We start from the raw sequence: 16117 nt of genomic DNA, 5'->3' as shown, positions 1-16117 counted from the left end.
TACTGCGGGTCCAGACGCGGCAGGGAGGCTCCCCCGTCGATGCCGTGTACTCCTCTCGCTGAGCCGGAGTACCGGTGTCGACGGCGAGCACTTCCGGGATCGATCTATCGCGTCTAGACCAGACGCGATAATCGATGCCAGAACATCGATTGCCTGCCGCCGGACCCGGAGGTAAGTGTAGACGTACCCTAAGTGATTGCCACCTGCTTAATAGTCTGAGAGTTTACATTGCCTATTGGTTTCTAAACATGTAGATCACACACTACTGCTGTCTTTCTGTCTCAGTGACTTCTGTTAAACTGAGGGACTGTCTGGCAACTGGATGAGGCAATTCTTCTTTCCCTGATGCATTCAGCTGCTTGTATCCACCTCGCCTGGTTTTGATATATTTCCTTCAAAGACTGACTGCTCTGTTGAACGAAGTGCATCCATCTTGTGACAAATGTCACCAACGTCTCTCTGCATGCTCAAAATATTTTATTGAAATTACCACAAGCTACACCACAGTCAGAGACAGTGGAACACCACAGCAAGTTACAGCAATTTATGGTGATGTTCTGGATGCAAAAAAAAACAAAAAACAAAAAACCAAAAAAAGTGCTCAAGGAAAATTTTGATCAGATATTAATTGAAGTGTCATTTACTACAACCCCAAATGGGCCCTACAATCTCCCATGCATGCCATGCTTCTCCTTGGACGGGTCTCCTTCAGTCTTACTCTGCCTTTTCGGAGCAGGGGAGTCCACAGGTGCCGTCCTCTGAAAGGCAGAGGAAAACAGGAATGGCCTGTCATCTGCTATTCTGTGTATGACAATGTTTCAGAGGATCCTGTTTCTGCTAACACAGGAAGTTAGTGATGGGATATCAAGACCCTCATGCTTGAGCTGCAAGTCCTTATGTTTATCTTTAATAGGATTCCATTAGTTAACTCCATCTTTAACCCATGAGCCTTAATAATCATGACAGGTACATGTATGTGAGAGATGAGCCACAGAACCAACCACACTTCAATAGCTTCTGCTATTGTTTAAGTGCAGATTGTAACCAGGGAAGTAAGTGCTGATCCCCACCCAGCAAAACCACCAAAAAACCCACACAAAATAAAAAAGGGCTTCACCTTTACTGGATACAATAGAACAAAGAATTGCAGAATGTGCCTAGACATAAGGAATTTACTTTTCACAGCATTTTGGTCTAAAGGACAAACAGAGGAAATAAGAGATGGGCAAATCTCATGGAGTACAAAGCTTTGCAAACCCTTTGAACAGTTGAGTTCATGAACTTTTTTGCTGTGTAATATACAAGGAGGTCTGATTACCTTGTCAAGGGCCAAGCCTGGGAGTCAGGTTACCTGGCTCCACCACATACTTATTTAAGGTCACAGGAGAAGTACGTGATTTCTCTGACAGCTTCCTCAACTGTAAAGCAGGCAGGACAGTGCCTGCCCCTTCCCCCCATCAAAGCTTCCAACCTTAGTCACTGTGACCAAATGTAACCTGTAGTCACACCCTACTAATATTTGTACAAAATAATGCCTTGAGGGAATCATTTGAGAACCAAATAACTAGCCGGTCAATAATATTGTGAAGTGTGTAGCAACCTAAGTAAAGCTATGAAAAAAATCTAGCAGTCAAAAGTTCAGCATTCGTTTACTAGGAAAATCTAGGGAGGGTGTAAACATGTTTCTCAAAGACAAAGGACAAGCTGACACCTCTAGGCAGGTGTCAAAGATGGACAATTGTTAGTCAAGTGGTGATTCTTTGGCAATGAAGGAAAGGCAGGAACAGGTCAATTTGCACTTTGACAAACATGGAACTTAAGTGCCGCATTAGAGGGCCTGTATTGGTGAGTATCTGAGTGTCTGTTCCGGGGACTGTTTGTCAGTTTGACTGTGTGCTTGATTGTTTGAAAAGTGTGAATTGGGAGTGCTTTGTTCCAGGTGGACCTTGAGTGGGTCAGCAGCCAACCAGCTGAGCAGCAAACAGCGAAGGCTAACAGAGGGAGTTTGCCTGGGGAGAGCCCACTGAGGCTTTCATCTTGCGGGCTTCTGTGAGTTGCTGCCCTTAGAAGGAAGAAATTATGGAAGGTGAGCGATCAGCTGTTGTAACCTGCACAAGTTGTGCCATGTTTGTCTTTCTTCCACAGGACAGAAGCGACTTTGTCTGTACAAAGTGCAAGCTGGTCTCCATATTGGAAGAGAAGGTTCGAGGTCTGGAGAAACAAGTATCGACCCTGTGTTGCATAAAAGAAAGTGAACATTTCCTGGACAGAGGTCAGGATATGCTTCTGTGGGCACAATGTTCTGAAGAATTGGAGCAGGCTGCGCAGAGGGGACACAGGGACGGTGAAGAAATTTGGCAGCAGGTGACCTCCGGAAGAAGAAAGAGGAGCACCCATGTACCAGCAATGGAGATACAGGTGAGCAACCGTTTTCATGTTTTCTCCACTGGTACTAATGCAGAGAGTGGACTAGATGATACATCTGAGGGAAGGGAGCAGAAGGAGACTCCACCGATTGGAAGGCATGAGATGCACTGTCCTAGGCATTGGGGTTCCAAAGCCACTGCTCCCAAGAGAAGGAGGCGGGTGGTGGTGGTCGGGGACTCCCTTCTCAGGGGGACTGAGTCATCTATCTGCCGCCCCGACTGGGAAAACCAAGAGGTCTGCTGCTTGCCAGGAGCTAGGATTCATGATGTGATGGAGAGACTGCCAAGACTTGAGCCCTTGGATCGCTACCCCTTCTTACTTCTCCACGTGGACACCAATGATACTGCCAAGAATGACCTTGAGTGGATCACTGCAGACTACGTGGCTCTGGGAAGAAGGATAAAAGGAGTTTGAGGCATAAGCGGTGTTCTCGTCCATCCTCCTTGTGCAGGGAAAAGGCCTGGGTAGAGACCGTTGAATTGTGGAAGTCAACAAATGGCTATGCAGGTGGTGTCAGAGAGAAGGCTTTGGATTCTTCGACCATGGGATGGTGTTCCAAGAAGGAGGAGTGCTCCACCTAACAAAGAGAGGGAAGAGTATCTTTGCAAGCAGGCTGGCTAACCTAGTGAGGAAGGCTTTAAACTAGGTTATCCAGGGAAGGAGACCAAAGCACTGAGGTAAGTGAGGAAATGGGATACCAGGAGGAAGCGTGAGCAGGAGAGTGCAAGAGGGGAGGAGTCTGGTCTTAGACTGAGAAAGCAGGACGATCAGCAAGTTAAGTGCCTATACACTAATGCAAGAAGCCTGGGAAACAAGCAGGGAGAACTGGAAGTCCTGGCACAGTCAAGGAACTATGATGTGATTGGAACAACAGAGACTTGGTGGGATAACTCATGACTGGAGTACTGTCATGGATGGATATAAACTGTTCAGGAAGGACAGGCAGGGCAGAAAAGGTGGGGGAGTTGCATTGTATGCAAGAGAGGAGTATGACTGCTCAGAGCTCCAGTATGACACTGCAGAAAAACCAGAGAGTCTCTGGATTAAGTTTAGAAGTGTGAGCAACAAGGGTGATGTTGTGGTGGGAGTCCATTATAGACCACCAGACTAGGGGGATGAGGTAGATGAAGCTCTCTTCTGGCAACTAGCAGAAGTTACTAGATCGCAGGCCCTGGTTCTCATGGGAGACTTCAATCACCCTGATATCTGCTGGGAGAGCAATACAGCGGTGCACAGACAATCCAGGAAGTTTTTGGAAAGTGTAAGGGACAATTTCCTGGTGCAAGTGCTGGAGGAACCAACTAGAGGCAGAGCTCTTCTAGCCCTGCTGCTCACAAACCAGGAAGAATTAGTAGGGGAAGCAAAAGTGGATAGGAACCTGGGAGGCAGTGACTATGAGATGGTTGAGTTCAGGATCCTGACACAAGGCAGAAAGGAGAGCAGCAGAATATGGACCCTGGACTTCAGAAAAGCAGACTTTGACTCCCTCAGGAAACTGATGGGCAGGATCCCCTGGGAGAACAATATGAGGGGGAAAAGGAGTCCAGGAGAGCAGGCTGTACTTTAAAGAATCCTTATTGAGGTTGCAGGAACAAACCATCCCAATGCATAGAAAGAATAGCAAATAAGCCAAGCTGGTCACCTGCCATAACAGTGAAATCCTTGCTGATCTTAAACACAAAAAGAAGCTTACAAGAAGTGGAAGATTGGACAAATGACCAGGGAGGAGTATAAAAATAGTGCTCAGGCATGCAGGAGTGAAGTTAGGAAGACCAAATCACACTTGGAGTTGCAGCTAGCAAGGGATGTTAAGAGTAACAAGAAGGGTTTCTTCAGGTATATTAGCAACAAGAAGTCAGTCAAGGAAAGTGTGGGCCCCTTACTGAATGAGGGAGGCAACCTAGTGACAGAGGATGTGGAAAAAGCTAGCGTACTCCATGCTTTTTTTGCCCCCGTCTTCATGAACAAGGTCAGCTCCCAGACTGCTGCACTGGGCAGCACAGTATGGGGAGAAGGTGACCAGCCCTCTGTGGAGAAAGAATTGGTTCAGGACTATTTAGAAAAAACTGGATGAGTACAAGTCCATGGGGCCAGATGCGCTGCATCCACAGGTGCCAAAGGAGTTGGCGGATGTGATTGCAGAGCCATTGGCCATTATCTTTGAAAACTCATGGCGATTGGGGGAGGTCCCGGATGACTGGAAAAAGGCTAATGTATTGCCCATCTTTAAAAGAGGGAAGGAGGAGGATCCAAGGAATTACAGGCCAGTCAGCCTCACCTCAGTCCCTGGGGGGGGGGGGGGGGGGGGGAATCACAGAGCAGGTCCTCAAGGAATCAATTCTGAAGCACTTAGAGGAGAGGAAAGTGATCAGGAACAGTCAGCATGGATTCACCAAGAGCAAGTCATGTCTGACTAACCTAATTGCCTTCTATGAGGAGATAACTGGCTCTGTGGATGAGGGGAAAGCAGTGGATGTGTTATTCCTTGACTTTAGCAAAGCTTTTGATACAGTCTCCCACAGTATTCATGCCAGCAAGTTAGAGTATGGGCTGGATGAATGGACTATATGGTGGATAGAAAGCTGGCTAGATTGTCAGGCTCAACGGGTGGTAAACAATGGCTCCATGTCTAGTTGGCAGCTGGTTTCAAGCAGACTGCCCAAGGGTTGGTCCTGGGGCCAGTTTTGTTCAATATCATCATTAATGATCTGGAGGATGGCGTGGACTGCACTCTCAGCAAGTTTGCAGATGAGACTAAACTGGGAGGAGTGGTAGATATGCTGGAGGGTAGGGATAGGATACAGAGGGACCTAGACAAGTTAGAGGATTGGGCCAAAAGAAACCTGATGAGGTTCAACAAGGACAAGTGCAGAGTCCTGCACTTAGGACGGAAGAATCCCATGCACAGCTACAGACTAGGGACCGAATGGCTACGAAGCAGTTCTGCAGAAGAGGACCTAGGGGTTACAGTGGACGAGAAGCTGGATACGAGTCAACGGTGTGCCCTTGCTGCCAAGAAGGCTAACGGCATTTTGGGCTGTATATGTAGGGGCATTGCCAGCAGATCGAGGGACGCGATCATTCCCCTCTATTCGACATTTGTGAGGCCTCATCTGGAATACTGTGTCCAGTTTTGGGCCCCACACTACAAGAAGGATGTGGAAAAATTGCAAAGAGTCCAGCGGAGAGCAACAAAAATGATTAGGGGTCTGGAGCACATGACTTATGAGGAGAGCCTGAGGGAACTGGGATTGTTTAGTCTGCAGACGAGAAGAATGAGGGGGGATTTGATAGCGGCTTTCAACTACCTGAAAGGTGGTTTCAAAGAGGATGGATCTAAACTGTTCTCAGTGGTAGCAAACGACAGAACAAGGAGTAATGATCTCAAGTTGCAATGGGGAAGGTTAGATTGGATATTAGGAAAAACTTTTTCACTAGGAGGATGGTGAAGCACTGGTATGGGTTACCTAGGGAGGTGGTAGAATCTCCTTCCCTAGAGGTTTTTAAGGTCAGGCTTGACAAAGCCCTGGCTGGGATGATTTAGTTGGGAATTGGTCCTGCTTTGAGCAGGGGGCGGACTAGATGACCTCCTGAGGTCCCTTCCAACCCCGATATTCTATGACTCCATCCTCAGTGGGAAGGAATTTTGTCTAGGGGTAACCTTAAGGAAAATGCATTTCAAAGGGTGACGATTATAAAAGTGAGGGGCAAAAGCACCCCAAAAACCTCTTTCCCTCCCTCTGACACACACTTTCATCTAAGATGACAAAGGAACCTGCCCTCTGACTTTGGGGAAGGATCTTGTCTGGATGTTGTGGTCAGTAATGTCGCTGAGAACATGTGATAAGGATTGTACCTGGAACCAAATCTAGCTTGTTAAGCTTTAGTAACTAGAAAGCTTTTTCCATCTTTATTTTTCTTATAAAGATTTCTGATTAATACATTATACATGTCATCACTTAAAGCCTCTTTGTAGTTTAGCTTTGATTAAAAAAAAGTTTATCTAGAGCTGTGTTTGGATAACTCCAGTTAAAGCAGCAAAAATTGTTGCTTATTGACCCATTACAGGTCTGTTACTATCTGCACTGTCCAGCCCTTTCCTGGGCAGTTCAGAACACAATTTGGGGGGGATAATTTGTAACTGGGCATGTGTTGGGGTCACCCTGCAAGCAATAACCTAGGCTGCCGGAAGCCAGCGTGTGGCTGGACTGTTGCTGGGGTCAGAGTTGCTGGACCAGGACTGCAGAGATACAGACATGCAGGGTGTGATACAGATACTCCAGGTGTGACCTACATGCCGTTTGAGCACCTCAGGCTGGGAGCTATAACAGCAAAACATTGTGAGGCATCCAACATCGCAAGTCAGTTGGTGACAATGCCTCTGGTCTGAACTGCACCTCAGAATGTGACAATCACCCTTGTATCTCCTGCTTTCCACCCATCCCAGTCCATCACCGCCAGGTGCAATGCTCTCCTGGAATTAGTCCATAAAGCCATTATCCTGTCTTCTCCAAAGCCTTCAAGACCCACTTGCCCAAGAGGGCCTGCAGTAAACTGCCAGCTACTAGTGGCTAGGCAGGAGATTAACAGGAGTATTAACAGGTTTTGAATATCTATTCTCCCTGCTGCCCCACTTTTCTGTCCTCTGTGCCACCCCCCCCCCTTCATTCAAGATGCAACAAGGGGGTTGCATGTTTTCAAATTCGATTGTAAGCTCTGGAGGGGGTCTTACACACACACACACCCTTTAAGTTACTGGGGAAAAATGCCAACTTTCATTAGGGAAACACAGGGTTAAACTTTCTCTTCATCCTGCCTAGTTTGGCATACTTTTGCTGATCTGCCCTGTGTTTGTGCTGTTTCTCTCCAAGTGCACACAGTGGCAGCTATAAACAAGTTGCAGACTTAAATTTTTAATACTGGAGGCTATTCCTAGCTACCTATTGCACATTACCATTTTCTCCACTTCTGGATGCATCCCCTGTGTCATTTAATGGGTGCATTGTTTACATGTCACTAAATTCTTAAGCAGAGTCTTGCTAAGGGGTTGGTACCAAGTTTTTCTCTTTGATTGTGTGTTTTGGAACAGAGAAAACCACAGTCAAGGCAAGGTATCACATGAAAAAAGTAAAATAGAGCCCCATCCTCAGAACAAAGACCTCCATTTAATAAAGAGACCTCAAATATTACTTGCCAAGGGCCTGACCCCAAATCACGGCTATTTGTATTACAGTACTGCTCAACGGAGATCAGCATTCCATTGTGCTTACATGCTGTACAAGCTCAGAATAAGAAACAGCCCTGGCACGGATGGTCTTCTCTATTTAGAATGCAAGATCAAGGATGGAAGAAAGGCAATATTAATTCACTGAGTTGAAGGCAATTTGATTACCTATTCTGATCTCCTGTAGATCACAGGCCTTTGAGTTTTACTCAGTTACTATTATTCTTATTATACAAAGGAGGAATTGGGAGATTAAGAGATTTACCTGAGGTCACCCAGGAAGCCTTGGAAGTACTGGGAATTGAACCAGGAGATCACTCGAGTCCCAGTTCAGTGCCTTAAGATAAATACCATTCTTCTCCTTATTGACTTGAATAGGAATTTACAGATCTCAGTTTCTCCCAGAACCAGAAGTCTCTAGAGACTTTATAAAGCTGAAATCAGAAGAAACAGGACTGTCTGCAAAGTCAGATAAAGTGACAACATTTAGTCAAACAAAAACAAAAAGCCACACTCAGGCATTAGAGTCAACTCTTTGGGGCAAGGACTGTGCCTTTCTGTTTATGGTCATTACCAGAAATAACAGTCCGTCAGCAGATAAAACCAAGTCAATGAAAGTCAAACCTTTCCTACTACATTATATAAAATCTTGCAAAGAAAACCACCTACTAGCATCTCCTATTGTGGAAGCATCTAGCTCTGTTCCCAGATTTTGAAGTGTAATCCTCTTAGTACAAAGAATCATAACTTGATAATATTAAAAAACATTCACTCAAACCTGGCCACAGCTAAAATGACCTGGAGTTTCATTGGTGAAACACTAGGATATTTTCCATCCGTTTGAGAACATGCTATTGTAAGAAGATTTGTATGGTTATTTGGGATTTAGAAAGACCAGCTAGGACTGCCAGATAAGACTGTTTAAAAACCCTTTGGTTAAGTCAACACAAAATCAGCGTTGAAAGAAGAGATGAGAAAATCCATAAGTGGTTCTACAAATCTCTAAAGAGTTTCCTTTCACTGTTACTTTAGGACGTACTGGGAGCTTGGAATGAAGCCAATTAGGAATTTTTGCCAAAACATTTTTACAGTGGAAAAAGTTAAGTTGTCAAAACAAACTTTATGGGAAAGTGTCAGTTTTAATTAAAAAAATGGTCTGACAAAAGATCTTAAAGGTTTTGGGAACTTTCTGTTTCCACATTTTCAATCAGTTTTCTAGATTGAAATAACATTGCTTTGAAATAAGCTATTCTAGTTAAAAAGCTTTGATTTTTTTTTTTTTAAAGGTTGAAATTGAACCACCACATTTCAAATTCATCAAAACAAAATGTTGCAATTTGAGATATTTACTTTTCATACCAGACTGAGATACTGATAAATTTCACCATCCCAAAGATGTTCATGGTACAGGAAAGCCATTTCCTGCCCAGCTCCAGTTGGGAAGAGATGCATCCAAATCAGAGTTCAAGAAACGCCCTCATTCCATCCAAAGTTTCAGTGGTGCGGCCGCCTCCTCTAGGGGCTGACCATGCTAGGTGTGCTGAAGTATCACCTTTGAGACAATGGGACCCTTCAACACACACTAGAGTCAGTGTGCTGGAGGGAGTAGCAGCTCCCAGGATTAGGCTGCAAGTTCCTGGTCACATGTACATCATGGGAGCAGGACTGGGTGCTCAATCCTGAAAAATCTCATTCTTGCTGTTCAAGGGGGCAGGGGTAGGACTGGGTCCTCTGACTTCCAGTGTTTTCATTCTGTTAGTAAGAGCCACTTTCTTTTATTGGGCTGTAACTGTTTAAGCATTTCCACTTCTCAGCTGACAATACAATTCCAAGTCAGTCTGCAGTTCCTTTTCAAAAGAAGAAATGTTATCCTCAAATTCAGAAACACTGGTTGCTTCTGCTGCTAATTTAAGATTAATCCTCCCCTCCAGTAGTTTACCAGCATGCAAGGCCATATGACAGGAAACATCTGAGGGAATGTCTGATTCTAACTCATCCCTTAGCTGAATGCAATTCCACATATGCAGGGACAGGGAATCACAGGAGGTGAGCACCTGCTGGGTACACCACCCTCAGGCTGCTAACACCAGATGTTAAACGCTCAAGGGCCTTTGCAGCAGATTTACCACTTCTGTGACCCTTCCCAAACATTCACACAATCCCCCAAATGCTGCCACATGCAACTGCCCAACAGGCAGAATCAGCACTAGGAAAAATACAGCCCTCCATACAAAATAATCTGCACTAAGCTATTAAGATAAATAAAAGCTCACACACACACCAGCCCCCGGAGCCCACAGGCAAGCTAGCTAATGAGGCCATGACACTGACAGAAACTGAGTGGCTGTAGCTCCTGTTTGCCAGCTCTGCCGACTCCCCTCTCCCCCAGCTAATCAGGGAAGCTTAGGATGGTTTGGGGGCTGAGCATGTACTTTGGATGGCCTGCCAGACGAGCTTCTCCTTGGCTTGTAGATTCTGTTGAGTGCAAGTTCATGTTATCCTAACTGAGCAGAGACCAGCCATGACCCATCCCTCCTTTGACTCTTTATATCCCAGCCATGCTCATGTGGTGACTGTGCCACAGCCAGCAGCCGGTGCAAGTTGCCCCCTGAATTGCATTGCCCTACATGCACTTGCCCGCCCCCATCATGTTCCCTACAACTGTCCTGCCCTACACCCTAAGCTCCCTCTAGCTACTGCTTACTCTCTTTCCAGCTATCTGTGTCTTGTGTGTGTTTGTGTCTGTTCAACCCAGTTTGGAGTGCGGTACCCAGCGGTGTTGTTTGCACAGTGACCTGCAAAGTTGGCTGGTGCCTGAAGGCCTAATCATGCCCATGACACAGCTAAGTCTGCAGACTGGTTGAGTACACGGGGGCTTCAGAGCTTTTTTGAAAAGCCCAGTTGAGTTCCCAGCCCCTTTGCTGTGGGCAGAGCACCGCCATCTTGTCACACTCAGCCCTCTGAGCATGCAGGAGGCTTTGGCATGACTCACAAGCTGCTTTTATGATCTCCTGAACACACAAGGCCACACAGCACCCTGACTGGAGAGCGCATAGCCAGCCACTGGCACTAGTACAAGCTATGGCAAACACTGGCCTTCTTCACCACCCTCCTGAATGCATGGTGCCTACTTGCCCATTTCAACAAGAATGATGAAGGAACTAAATAAAGGACCTACTCCTGCTCCCATTGAAATCAATGAATTCTACACAGATTTACCAGTTAATGGGAGCAAGATCTGGCTCTCAATTCATATTAGACGGACATTAAAAACCCATTAGAAGAGCACTGCTTAGGTAGTTGGTTTGCTGTGTTAATGCTGAGCACCGCATCTCATCGTTACCTTGCGCTTCCCCCATCTGTTTTATCCACTAGTCAGCTATATACTAATCCACCTAGCATACATCTACACAGCAAAAGCTGTGCATGGACTAGCCTAACCAAGCTAGTTTGAATCCAGTTAGCATAGGCAATGGTGGAGGCCTCCGTGCTGGGGTTGTACCACATGCTCTGACCCCAGGTATGTACTGTCTCGCTAGCCTACTCTAAAGCTCATCTTGCACTTTCCTCACTTCTGTTAAGATCTCCGCCCGCTGGATGCAGCTAGCTCAGGTTGGCTAGCCGGTGCACTGCTTTTGCTGTGTGATTACCAGGGGTCGGCAACGTTTCAGAAGCGGTGTGCCGAGTCTTCATTTATTCACTCTAATTTAAGGTTTCGCGTGCCAGTAATACATTCATGTTTGTAGAAGGTCTCTTTCTATAAGTCTATAATATATAACTAAACTATTGTTGTATGTAAAGTAAATAAGGTTTTTAAAAATTTTAAGAAGCTTTATTTAAAATTAAAACAGAGCCCCCCCAGACCAGTGGCCAGGACTCGGGCAATGTGAGTGCCACTGAAAATCAGCTCGTGTGCCACCTTCGGCACACGTGCCATAGGTTGCCTACCCCGGGTTATACCCTTAGATTGTAGGTGCCTTCAGGGCCAGGACTATCTCTGTGCTATATTTTTTGTATTCCGGCATCAGCCAGGTTTGAGACCCCACTGCACTATGCACTGTGCAAACAGAACAGTATCTAAAAGGCAAGCAAGACAATAAATATAGCAGGTTTCCCAGAATTATAAATACAAGTTTTCTGTTTCCCCTTCATACAACCTACTTCCCAGCCAGTCCTTCCTGTGTGCAGCTCCCCCTCATATTTCTCCACAGCTATTTCTAAGGCCATGTGTCCTTCTTGCTCCCTGTCCTCAGAGGAAAATGCTTCACTTCATTTTCAGAGGGACACAGTCCCATGTACGTAGGGTGCCCAGATGTCCCGATTTTTGGATCTTTTTCTTATATAGGCTCCTATTACCCCTCAGCCCCATCCCGATTTTTCACATTTGCTGACTGGTCACCATGCATGTAAGGCCCCAGCAGAATAGGGCCCTGACTGCCTGATGTAGTAGTAACATAACTAATAAACCTCACAAGGAAATGGAGAAGGATATCCTTTTTGAAAGCTGTTGTGAAATCTCTCAGTCTGGGAAGAAGTGTTAAACTAGTTTTTACAAACACTTGAGGAAATGCTGGACTCAGATCTATTAAATGATTGTCACGCACCTCTGTTCATACAGATCCTATTACAATGAACTCTTCTTAATGAGCATGACTACTTTATCAAGATACCTCCCAAGGAATCAATTGAATCTAATGATAGTGAATGGCAATGATTGCTGCTTAATTAGGACAGCATTAGCATAAATTCCAGTTAACTGGGGGAATGTCTGTGACTAGCAAAAAAGCAGAGCTAAGACTATTCATAATAAAATCCAACAATCACAGGAAACTTGCCCAATTTGAGGTTTTGACTCAAAAGTCAGAGCAGATTCACTGAAAGGTTCATGAACCTTTTGTAAGAACCTGGATCAATTTAGGATTTTGCAACACAACAATGAAAGAGTCTTACCAGTAACATCACATGATTTGATGCCAAAGCAGGTTGTCAGAAACCAGGACATGGGCAACCATACTTAGTAGGTTAGAGCAGGAGACAATCATCGAAACTAGGAGGTCAGAGACAGAAGTCCATATTCAGAGCCAAGGGCCAGAATCAGAGCTAATGGTAAAGCTGAGTTACCTGGAGTGGGGAGCATCACCACAGACACCTAGAAACACCACCACAGCCAGGAACAAATGCCTTAACCAGCCAACTAGGTGTGCCTGCTGCTGGGCTTAAGAGCTGGTCTGCTGACTCTTCCCACCAATCAGGAGACATTGACATAGCCAATCAGGCCGCCTACAGCAGGCCAGCTGTACTCACTGGGTTGCCCCAAGATAGGCTCTGCTTCAGGCCCCGATTCCTGACACAGCTGACACTTGGAGATTGAAATAGCTTTTCTTTGAGATTTTGGGTTTGCACCTGCTCACTAAAACTTAGTGGGCAAGTGCAAACCAACATAGACAAAAAGGTCAAATGAAGATGAAATATATAAAATAACATTTACCTGGAGAGGAAAACACAGCAGATCTTTTAGTTCAAGCACAGAAGATCTGGGTTCTAAGGACAGTTCTACCACAGGTTGCCTGTGTTACTTAGGCTGCTGTTTTCAAAAGCATCCACTTAGTTTTGGATGTCTCCATTTCTGGGGGGTTCTGAACCTGAGACAGCTAATGCCAGTGTTTCAGAGACACTGAACATCCACAATTCGAGTGCACTTTAATAGAATGTGGGTGCTTAGCACCTCTGAAAGCAAGACCTAGGCATCTGAAATGGGCCACCTAAAATTATTTTATTCATGCAATTGTATCTTCAATTGCTTCTTTTTTGTCTCACAGCATGGCGGCATGATCTAATTGCTAGAGCCGGGAGTCAGGAGCCCTCATTCTAATCCTAGCACTGTTGTGGACTTTGGGTAACCTCACTCAGTTGTTTAACCTCTCTGCGTCTGTTTCCCCATCTGATGCTTTCTCACCTTTGTAAAGTGCTTTGAGATATTTGGATGGAAAAAAGCCACAGTATATAAAGGCAAAACAACTTCTTTTTGTTGCGGTGACCATGGAGAGCCAGATTCTGATACCCTTATTCAGGCCCCAATTCTGCAGTTCATCCTTATTCAGCAAAGCTCTTAAGCACGTGCTTAAATTTAAGCTGATGTTTAACCCCCTCCCCCCCGACTTCATACAGATGGTTAAATGCTTTGTTGAATAGTAGTGAACTTAAGCATATGCTTAAATACTTCACTGAACTGGAGCTACAAATACTGTGATGATAAGGGCCATATATATACCTGGATAAACAGATAGAGAGATTACTCATGCTGGACGGCACCTTAATACACAAGTGGTCCCAATGATTTGAAATCAATGGGATCATTGTGGTTTAAGGTATGATTCAAGATAAATAACGGTATCAGAAGTCAGCCCATAATCAGGATGGCAAGCTGTCTCCCAGGGTGTCCCATTTATAGCATTTGTGCCGCAGTTCAGCATAGAACTCAAGCCTGCACTTAATTTTAAGCAGGCTAGTAGCCCCACCAAAGTCAAAGATAAAACTAAGCATGTGATAAAATTCTTTGATGAATCGGGAGTTTTGCTATTGACTTTAATGGGAGCAGGATCAAGCCCTCACTAAGCATAGAACAAAATACGTTGGAAACAAATGCTTACCAATTGCAGTACAAGGCAATGACAAGGTGGCACAAAGCAGAATCTAAAGTGTACAAATTGCTGTGGCATTTGACGTTCAGACTTTAGGAGCCTTCCAGTACCAGAGCACAGACATGATTATTTTTATTCTCCTTATCTGTTTGCACCTATTGCCATTTACAATCCTTCTTGAGCTCTTCATAAAAGAAAACACAGTTACAATGGATTTTTACCTGGTAAAATAAATTCCTTTGATTGACGGATATGGGAAAGTTTATTACCATTCGTGAATTAAGTTTGATGTTGAGCAGGCTGCAAGATTTTAAACATGATTTGATAATTATAAAATATTGCCAAATAGCACCTTAAATATAACAAGCTATCCGATTGGCTTTAAAAACATAAACAGATTTCATGCATAAGGTTCTCCACCCGGACAAGGGTGGTTGCAAACCAGTTTGTGGCAAAAAAGCAAGGTACCGAATGTTGTCAGTAGCTACCGGTGTGGTACTTTGCTCTTGTTCGATGATGATAACAGTCGGCTGCATGTGTGTTCCCTCTGTGTGCTGCCCCAGCTCTGCGCAGACAGCAGACCCCGAGAGAACCCCCAATGACCACAGACTCTAGTAAGGTACGAAGGAACCCGAGCCAGGTTTATTGTCAAATGAAGCACAGTAATAGTTTCCCGTAGACTCTACAAGACATACTACGAATTTGTGCCCCCTGGCAATGGACACAGCTCTGTCAGTGGCGGGACACTCCACTGCCCCCTAGGCTGGACAAAGATGCACACTCTGGGACCTACTTTTATACAGTTACAGGACAGCTTACTCATCCCTATTGACGTATTGAGGTACAGCCCCTTGGCTCGTTAGGGTGCTGTCTCCTAGGGTTACCATTCGTCCGGATTCCCCTGGACATGTCCGGCTTTTTGAGCTAAAAATAGCGTCCGGGGGGAATTTGTAAATGTCCGGACTTCCCCCCCCCCCATGCAGAGCGCGCGCGGCTAACAGGGCAGCCGACCGGATGGTGACACTTACATGGGGCTCCAACAGCCAGAGAGAGCCCCTCCTCCGCCTCCCCTGCAACAGAGCTCACTCCCTCCCTCCCTCCCTGCATTCGCAGATCGCCTCGGGCAGTCTGGAGCTCCTCCCCCACTGCTGCCCAGCGTGCCGGGACGAGCGGCTCAGGCCGTTCCTGAGCAAGCTCAGAGACATTAGGCGAAGAAAGGCCAACAACAAGGGAGCCAGGGGGTCGGAGAAGGGGCAGGGAGGTTGTGGAGGGGGCAGTCAAGAGACGGGGGGGGAGTCAGGAGTTCGGGGGGGGCTTTCTGGGGGTGGGGGTGTGGATAAGGTTTTAGGCAGTCAGGGTACAGGTAGGGGGTAGGGTCCTGGGGGGCATTTAGGAGGGGTCTTAGGAGGGGGCAGTTAGGGAACAAGGAACAGGGAGGCTTAGGTAGGGGGTGGGGTTCTGGAGGGCAGTTAGGAGCAGGAGTCCCAGGAGGAGGCAGTCACGGGACAAGGAGCGGGGGAGAGGGTCGGGAGTTCTGGGGGGGGCTGTCAGGGGGTGGAGAGTGGTTGGGTGGGGCGTGGGAGTCCCAGGGGTCTGTCTGGGGGTGGGGGTGTGGATAAGGGTTGGGGCAGTCAGGGTACAGGTAGGGGGTACGGTCCTGGGGGGCATTTAGGGGCAGGGGTCCCAGGAGGAGGCAGTCAGGGGACAAGGAGCGGGGGGAGGGTTGGGGATTCTGAGGGGGGGGGAGTGGGAGGGGCAGTGGCGGGGCTAGGGCAGGATGGGGCGGGGCCAGGGCAGGACGGGGGCAGGGCTCCTCCCGTCCTCT

At 46.3% G+C, this 16117-nt stretch overlaps 2 long non-coding RNA genes across 2 annotated transcripts; one reads left to right on the top strand and one right to left on the bottom strand.

Moving 5' to 3' along the window:
- Positions 1 to 594: 594 nt before the first annotated feature.
- On the bottom strand, positions 595 to 12869 carry LOC135981827 (uncharacterized). The gene is made up of 3 exons (XR_010599022.1): positions 12602 to 12869; positions 7917 to 8085; positions 595 to 758 (listed from the first exon to the last, which is right to left on the bottom strand). It is a non-coding gene; the product is annotated as an uncharacterized LOC135981827 (long non-coding RNA).
- On the top strand, positions 1273 to 8428 carry LOC135981828 (uncharacterized). Its single transcript, XR_010599023.1, has 3 exons — positions 1273 to 1845; positions 2146 to 2418; positions 7661 to 8428. It is a non-coding gene; the product is annotated as an uncharacterized LOC135981828 (long non-coding RNA).
- Positions 12870 to 16117: the final 3248 nt, after the last annotated feature.

This window comes from Chrysemys picta, chromosome 2, assembly GCF_011386835.1.
Source record: "Chrysemys picta bellii isolate R12L10 chromosome 2, ASM1138683v2, whole genome shotgun sequence".
Taxonomy (NCBI): domain Eukaryota; kingdom Metazoa; phylum Chordata; order Testudines; family Emydidae; genus Chrysemys; species Chrysemys picta.
The sequence above is the reverse complement of the archived record's forward strand: the minus strand, read 5'-3'. Positions and strand labels throughout refer to the sequence as shown.